Consider the following 8,869-nt stretch of genomic DNA (forward strand, 5'->3'; position numbering starts at 1 on the left):
TTGTTTAACTTTTTTGCTTTCAATTTTATTAATCCTTTCTTGGCTTTTAGGATTTTTATTTTGGTATTTGATTTAAGTTTCAAAAAAATTAAGTTTCAAAAAAATTGGTTCTCTAACTTTTTAAATGTTTCATGAATTGCAAAATATTTTTCACACAAATCAAGTCAGATCTAAACAACTAGAAGAAAATCTGTTGTTTATGGGTAGACTGAGACAATATAATAAAAATGACATTTTGGCCTAAATTAATCTATTTATTCATTGCCATACCCAAACTATCAAAAAATTATTTTGTGGAGCTAGAAAAAAATCATTAACAAAATTTATCCTAAAGAACAAAAAGGAGAAGAATATCAAGGGAATTAATGAAAAAAAAGGAAAGGAAGGTGATTTAGTCATATTAGAGCTTGATCTATATCATAAAAGAGCAATCATCAAAATTATCTGGTATTGGTTAAGAAATAAAGATAAGAAATAGTATTAAATGTCCATTGTAAACTAGTGTTTGATTAACCCAAAGACATCAGTTTCTAGAATAAGAACTTGTTATTTGACAAAAACTTCTGGGGAAATGGAAAACTGAATGGACCAACATCTTATATTGTATAAAAAGATAAGTTCAAAATGGGTGCATGATTTAGACATAAAGGTTGATGCCATAAACAAATTAGGAGAGCAAGGAATAATTTATTGTCAGATCTATGTAGAAAAGAAGAATTCATGACCAAAAAAAAAAAAAAGATAGAGAACATTATCAGATATAAAATGGGTAATTTTGATTATGTTAAGTTAAAAGAGTTTTTCACAAACAAACCAATGCAACCAAGATAAAAAGGAAAGCAGAAAACTGGGTAACAATTTTTATAGCCAGAATTTCTGATAAAGGCCCCATTTCTCAAATAGATAGAAAATAGAATCAAATTTATAAGAAAACAAACCATTCCCCAATTGATAAATGGTCAAAGGATATGAAAAGGCAGTTTTCAGATGAAGTCAAAACCTATCTATAGTCATATAAAAAATATGAATCTATACTGATTAGAGAAATGCAAATGAAAACAACTCTGAGGTATCACCTCACACCTATTAGATTTGTTATTATGATAGAATAGAAAAATAATAGATATTGGAGGGGATGTGGAAAATTGCAACACTAATATGCTGTTGGTGGAGTTGTGAACTGATCCAACCATTCTGGAGAGAAATTTGGAACTATGCTCAAGGGCATACTGATTCCTCAATACTTATTACTTGGTCTGTATCATAAAATCATAGTAAGTAATCATAAAAAAGAAAAAGGACCTACATGTACATAAATATTTATGACAGTTCTTGTGTTGGCAAAGAATTGGAAATTGAGGGAATGATCAATTAGGTAATGTCTGAACATGCTGTGGAATATGAATGTCGTTGAATACTGCAGTGGTATAAAAAATGACAAGCAGGATGACTTAAGAAGAACCTTGTAAGACTTTAATCAATTGATGCCAAGTGGAAGTAAACAGCATCAGGAGACCATGGTACACATTAACAGTAACACTGTAATATTCAACTAGAATTGATTTAGCTCTTCTCAACAATACAATGATCCAAGAAAATTCCAAAAGACTCATGAAATAAAATGTTATCCCCACCCAGAGAAAGAACTGATGGAGGCTGAATACAGATCAGAGCCTACTATTTTCACTTTCTTTTTGGGTATATTTTTAAAAATTCGCGCCTCCTTAGGGAGGAAGGGAAAAAAATTTGGCACTTAAAATTTTATAAAAAGTGAATGTTAAATTTACATGAAACTAGAAAAATACTATTAAAACTTTTTTTTAAAAAAAACTTCATGCTTAAATCATTAAGCTATTCCTTTATACTTTTATTGTTGAAAATGCTATGTATTTTCTCCTAAGGACTGGTTTGACTGCATCTACCAATTTTGAGTATCTTGCTTCATTTTTTCCCATTATCTTTAATGAATTGTTAATTGTTTCTATGATTTATTCTTTGGGATTTGTTCTTATCCATTTAAAAAAAATATCGTTAGTCCCTAAATAATGTTTAATTTTTGCTTTAAAGGCCCTTTATTGAATAAAATTTTTATTGCATTATGAATTTCAAAAGATATATTTAATATTTCTACTTTTCTGCATTTATCTGTAAAGTTTTTAAGCCTTAAAATAATAAATTTTTATTACAGTGCTATGCATTGTTGTGTTATATGTATTCTCTTTACTACTCCCATTTAACAATATCCAGTGGTTATTATATCATAACATATATCAAATCATGTCATATCATGTCATGTCATATCATATCAGTCTAACTATCTACCTATCAAGTCTTACTACTTTTCTAAAATTCTACTTAGGTCTTTAACTTCTTTCCTGTTTATATTTTATTAGCTTTAATGGGGTATATTGAAATCTGCTAATGTTATATTTTACTATTTCTTCCTGTAATTAATTTATTTTTTCCTTTAAAGTATTTTGATGTACCTTTGACTCTGTTCTTTTGAAATCCACTATGGTATGATAAACTTTGTTCCATACGTTTATTTTAACTTAGTGTGAATTTTCATGTTTCAATTTTTTTTTTGTAAATGGTATGTTGGACTCTGCTTTCTAAGTCATTCTTGATGAATGAGATGATCCAATTCTTATTCAATTATGATTTTTAATAGCATATTTCCCTCCATCTTATTTTTGTTTTTTCTTGTCTTTGTTCCCCACTGCCTTTTTATCAAAGCTCTTTTCTTTTTTTTTGAACCTCTCTTCAAAACTCTTCAAAATCCCTCCCTAAATCTACTCTCTCTTTATCTCTTCCTTTTCCTCTCTTCTTGTTCTCTCCTATTTTCCTAGTAAATGCATGCATTTTTATGCAATGTATATATGTATGTATGTTCTATCTTCCTTAGGCCAGTTCAGATGAGATGAAAGTAAGGCTCCAGTGATGCATCCTCTTCTTCCCACTTCCCCTTCCATGTTTTTTATAACTTTTTATTTGTGTCCCTGATTATGTGAGATAAAATTGTTTACCCTTTCTCCCCTTTTTGCCCTAACATAAATCCTTCCTCCTCCATTTACATTCTATTTTCATGATTATTGAAACATAATAAAAACTATTCCCAAGTCCTTGGTCTTATTCATTTCCCTGTTTGATTAATATAATATTAAGATTCAAAGGGGCCTTGGTCTCTTTTCTCTTCCATGAGGATGTAATTAGTTCATCCTTATAAAATATCTTACTGTTCTTAATAATATAAACAAAAGAGTTGAGAGAAATATTCTCTCTTAACTCTTTTGTTTGTATTTATTTGTTTTCTAGTCAATAGTGATTTAGAATATTTTTTCAAGTAACTATAGATAGCCCTTACTGCTTTGCCTTAAAATTGCTTGTTTATATCCTTTGACCATTTTTCAGTTGGAGAATCTCTATATAGCTGAGAAATGAAGCATTTATCAGAAAAACTTGCTATAAAAGTTTTTCACAGTTATGATTAATTGTATTTTCTTTCATAATATTTCCCCCCTATTTATCCTACTCTCTCTTTTCTTCCACTCAGTCCCTTGAAAACTGTTTTGCTTCTGACTACCACCTTCCCTAATCCACCATCCCTTCTTTCAGCCTCCCACTCCCTTCCCTTATCTCTATTCCCTTCCCCTCCTATTTTTCTGTAGGGTAAGGCAGATTTCTATACCCAACTAAGTGTATATGTTACTCCCTCTATTAAGAAGTTCTGATGAGAGCAAAATTTATGTACTCCTTCCCATCATCCCTCTTTCCCCCACCACTGTAAAAGCTCTTTTGTGCCTTTTTTATGTGAGATAATTTGTTTTTCTTTCTTCAGTGCACTCCTCTTTCTCACTCCTTAATTTTTTAAAAAGATAATTATTCCATCATATTCAACTTGCAACATCATCTATGTATACTTCTTCTAGAGATCTAATAATGAGAAAGTTCTTAAAAGTATCATCTTCTCATATAGAATTATAAAGTTTAACTTTATTGACTCCCTTATGATATCTCTTTTCTGTATACCTCTTTAATACTACTCGAGTCTTGTATTTGAATATCAAATTTTTGATTCAGCTGTAGTTTTTTTTTTAATTAGAAATGCTTGAAAGTTCTCTTTGTTGAGTACTGGATGATTTTGGATACATTGTTTCCTTCTACTCCACCATCTTGGCTGGTTAGTTAAAAAGTTGACTTCCTTTATAATATTGTAAACATTACATAAATTGCTCTCTTAATTTTGTTCACTTCAATTCTGTATGAGTTCATATTACACTAGCTAGGTTTCTCAAAATTTGTCATATCCTTTCTCAGTACACAGAGATTACTGAGTATTAAAGAAATCTCGTTAATTTGGGAATTAATTAATTATCTAATTATATACAATTATCTAATGATATACAATATTAGAGGTAGTGGACAGACAGGTTTGGAGTCGGAAAGATCCAAGTTCAAATGTAACTTCAGACATTTACTAACTTTGTGACTTAAGACAAGTCACTAACTTTCTACCTTCCTCAATTTCTTCATTTGTAAAATGGGGATGATAAAATCATCTACCTGCCAAGGTTGTTGTAAGGATAAAAATGATACAATTTTTGAAAATTGCCTTGAAAACCTTAAAATGTTATAAAAATTTCATTATTATTATTATTTTAGTTGAACTAGCAGTAGTAGTAATGGTGATGATAGTGATGGTAATGGTGGTGGCTATGGAGTAGTCTGGGTGATAGTCTTTAGAGTACTTCATTTGTTGTGTGTTCCAATTAACTTGCTCAAATGCATCATGGCCCTTTGTGTGATGCTCATTTTTGTTCTTCACACGAAATGGTCTCATTTTATTTATTTTTTATTGATTACCAAAAAAGCATCCAACATGGTAAAACAAGATTTGCTTTTTTACAATAAGGTGTCTTTTACAACGAAGTGTGTCTCATTCATGAAAAATTTCTTAAAATATATAACAACAAAAATAATCCTTTATAATGATCCTTTAATACTAGATAATACATGAGGCATAAAAGGATATATATAGTTGCCAAATCTATTTGTCATTTTTTATATCACAATAACATTCCATTTTCATATGCCATTATTTCTTAGCCATTTCCCAATTGATGAGTACCTAATTTATTGTTAGCTATTTGTCACAATATAAAGTGTAGCTATAAATATTTTTGTATATATAGGTCATTTTCTGGTCTCTAATTTTTTTAAGGTATATGTCTAGGATTGACTTTCTGGATATAACTCCAAATTTATTTGCAAAATGGTTGACTCACTTAACAGATCCACCAACAATACAATAGTGGGACTGTCCTTTCATAACTCTCTAAAAAATGCTATTTTTCTCTTTTGTTATCTTTTCCAATCTGATGAATGTGAGATAGAACATCAAAGTCATTTTAATATAAATTTCTCTTTTTATCATGGATTTGGAACAGTTTTCATGTGGTTTCTGAGAGTTTACATTTCCTCTTTCGAAAATTGCTCTTTTTTTTTCAAATCCTCAGATCTGTTTTATATTGAGATTGGTTTTTTTATGTATTTGTATGAAATTCCTTAATATCTTGGCTATCAAACATTTATCAAAGAATCTTGGTACAAAGATTTTCTGCAGTTAACATTTACTGCTCTTAAGACATTTAACAGTTATGCTCTTAAGACAAGTTGTTATTAATGCAATTAAGTATCCTTCATGTAGCTTGACAATATGACACTATTATGAGTGTTATTATTACTATAACTAATTTTTATGCTTGTGCAATCTTTTTTTCCTTTCAATTTTGCCCTGGGCTAGAGTTCAATTCATCCTTTATAACTATCTCTATTCCTTGATTGAAAGTCAAGCATTCTTCTCTGTGGTTGTGAAAAGTATCTCTTTATCTTATTCTGATGATGATATGACATTTTAAAAATTAGGCCTTGTATCTAGTTAGAGCTTTTTGTGGTGTATGATGTGAACTCTGCCATATTGCTGTTCAATTTTCCCAGAAATTTTAATGAGAAATTTGAAACAAGTATTCCAACTTAAGTGGAGAATAAATTCTAAAGAATGTATGAGGCAAAGAATAAATCATAGAAATAATAAATAATTTTATCATAGTGTTCAAGGAGACAGTATACTAAATCACATTGCTCATAACCAAAGCAACAAGGAAAATTTATACCTCAAAACATTTTCATTTATAAAACATAGAAACAAATGTAATACTTCAATCCTCTTGGGATAAACAGATTTCTAAGAAAAAGCCCAAAGAAATGATTCTGTATGCTGTGTATATGAAGGGAGATGTGAATTCTGATTGACAGAAAATGTTGAGTCACAACATTGTATGACTGCAGGAGGGATTTCCTTAGATAGCTGGAGGACATTGTCTTGAGGTAGTCTTGAAAAAGGTGGCTTTCTGAATGGTGGGCAGATCTTCCTGGAGCTGTAGATGTGTGGGGAGCCAGTTACCAGAGTGTCCTTTGACTTCCAGTCCTTGAAACTCTATAGACTGCCTAAGAAAGACATTCCTTTTCATCTGAGGAATGCTTTATCTCTTTCCCAAACTGAAAAGTTTATTGACTTGACATATTCTATTTTCTTCCAGAATTTATGTAACTTCTGCTGCCTACTTTGGGGAAGAGATTCATTAACTCATTATGATGGTTACTTGTATAATTAGCACTTGATGGGAGAAAATTAAGCTGGCCACAATGAGCTAAGTATTACCTTTTTCCTGAGAGCAATCAGGGAAATTGACATTTTCTTGCACTTCAAAGTATTGTACTCCCAGACTACCAATATTTGAAATATGATAAATATATATAATCCTGTTCTAATACCCTTTATAGCACTTCTGCCAAGGCCCTTTTTCTACTTCTCTAAAAGGTAGAAATTACAGTTTACCTTGGAGACCGGTTGGGCAGGTTCCGAAAACAGCTATTTGTCTACGCCACATATACCCTACATAAGAGATTAATGGATCTAACATAACAACAACAACAAAAAACCCTTAGGGAATCAATTACTATAAAACTCAATTAAATAACAAATAGAAATTCTGAAAATAAGACAAAATATCACTAATTTAATAAACAAAACTAGGAGTTTTTTTTTTCCAAAAGAAAAAATCCATTTATTTGTTCCACAAACAGTCATTAAACATTTTAAATTTGCACTGTGCTATGCTGAGGATATGAAGATTAAAAACTAACCAGTACCTGACTTCAAAAAGTTTAAATTCTACTGTTGTGAAGAGGAGAAATCATATATGTAGATGTATTCAAAGATAAGTAATAGTGATTTGAGGAGGAAAAGATCTCTAACAACATTAGTAGTGAAGAAAGGCTTCACAGAGAATGTAGCATGTGAGCTGAACCACAAAGTAAATATTAAGGAGTCTGAGAGATAGAGATGAGAAAGGAAGATTAATTTTTTAGCCCATTTTTCTGAAATTCATCTCTTTGTAAAGTTAAGACATACCCTTCCCTCCCCTGTAATATACATGGCAAATCCCCACATAAAGGAATGTCAGTGGTGTGTTGATAAATGTTTAACAGCTGGCTCCCCCAAAAAATACATGAAAGAAACAAGGAGTGTTTTTAAGCACAGTAAAAGAAATAAACCATTACCTAGTTTGATAAAAAAGAAGGGCAATATATACTTATGGAGGTATATTTAAAAGAGATTCCACTTTATACACACTTCTTTTCTGTTCTTTGTATGTTTAAACATTTGTTTGTTGTTGATTTTCAATTCATAATTTAAAAAAATGACTGGGCATCCCTGGCAATCAATCATACCTTTATTCATGTATTACCTGGTTCATTTATGGTCATTTTAGGAGAGATGATCAGATTGAGGCAAAAGAGTGAGGGTGCATAGTTGACATGAGATTCCTTATCCCCCCCTCCCTCCTGCATTGTCTTTTCTGTACCTCTCCTTTGTCACTTAAACATTCTGAAATGAAATCCCAGAAATACTCTATTCTTACCTTGACTAGTTCTGCGTGCTCTCTCCCTGGAAGCCACCATACTGGATTTATTTCAGAGTCTATTAAACATCAAGAGCAAGACCCTTGGAAAAGGGGAAACTCCAGGTAGTCTGACCAGCTCTCAGACTTTCAAAGCTGTGACCATTAGGTACTCTGGCAATGTCCTCCCAGCAATAGCATGTTGAGAGGATCTACCACACATTGAGGACAACCTAAATATACTGAGGAATCCACAGAGTCTTTCAGAGAGTTACACCTAAGGGGAATTTCCTGAGAACTCCATGAATGAAGAAAAAGACTTTCAGTTATCAAGAACTAGATGACTTCATGCATTAGCTCCATTTGAGCCTACTTTCTCAAGGACCTTATTTGTGGATGAGGGAGAGTGTACTTCTGGTTGTTTTTTGTTTGTTTGCTTTTTTGGTAATGGGGAGGGTGATATTAAATTCTTTTTCTAAAGCTAATTAGAGCTGGCTAGAAAGTTCATGAATAATGAAAAGCAAGCTTGTGCTCATGATCTCAGTCCTGGAAAAGTTCATATCCTTTGCACTCATAGATACTCATAGAATCCTCAAAGGAGAAGTATTTGAAGTATTTGTTTTGGGTGGCTAGTGTATTTGAGAATTGGGGAAGTAGCCCAGGAGAAGATGATATAGCATAATGTAAATAAAGGAACAATTAATAAATACTAAAACTTAGACAAATGATTATTAAATAACCAAGTATTGGAGGTCCCTCCCCCCTTCTGAGATACTTATTCTTTACTAGGCCAAGTCAGTGTCTGAAGGACATTGTTGATGGATGTCATTGCCCAAATCCCTGAGGTATAAGCCTTTTGATCCTGCGTGGGAGAGCCCACCCAACTAGAGAGTCTTGCAGAGAAT

Source organism: Sarcophilus harrisii, chromosome 6 (genome assembly GCF_902635505.1).
Source record: "Sarcophilus harrisii chromosome 6, mSarHar1.11, whole genome shotgun sequence".
In the NCBI taxonomy this organism is placed as follows: domain Eukaryota; kingdom Metazoa; phylum Chordata; class Mammalia; order Dasyuromorphia; family Dasyuridae; genus Sarcophilus; species Sarcophilus harrisii.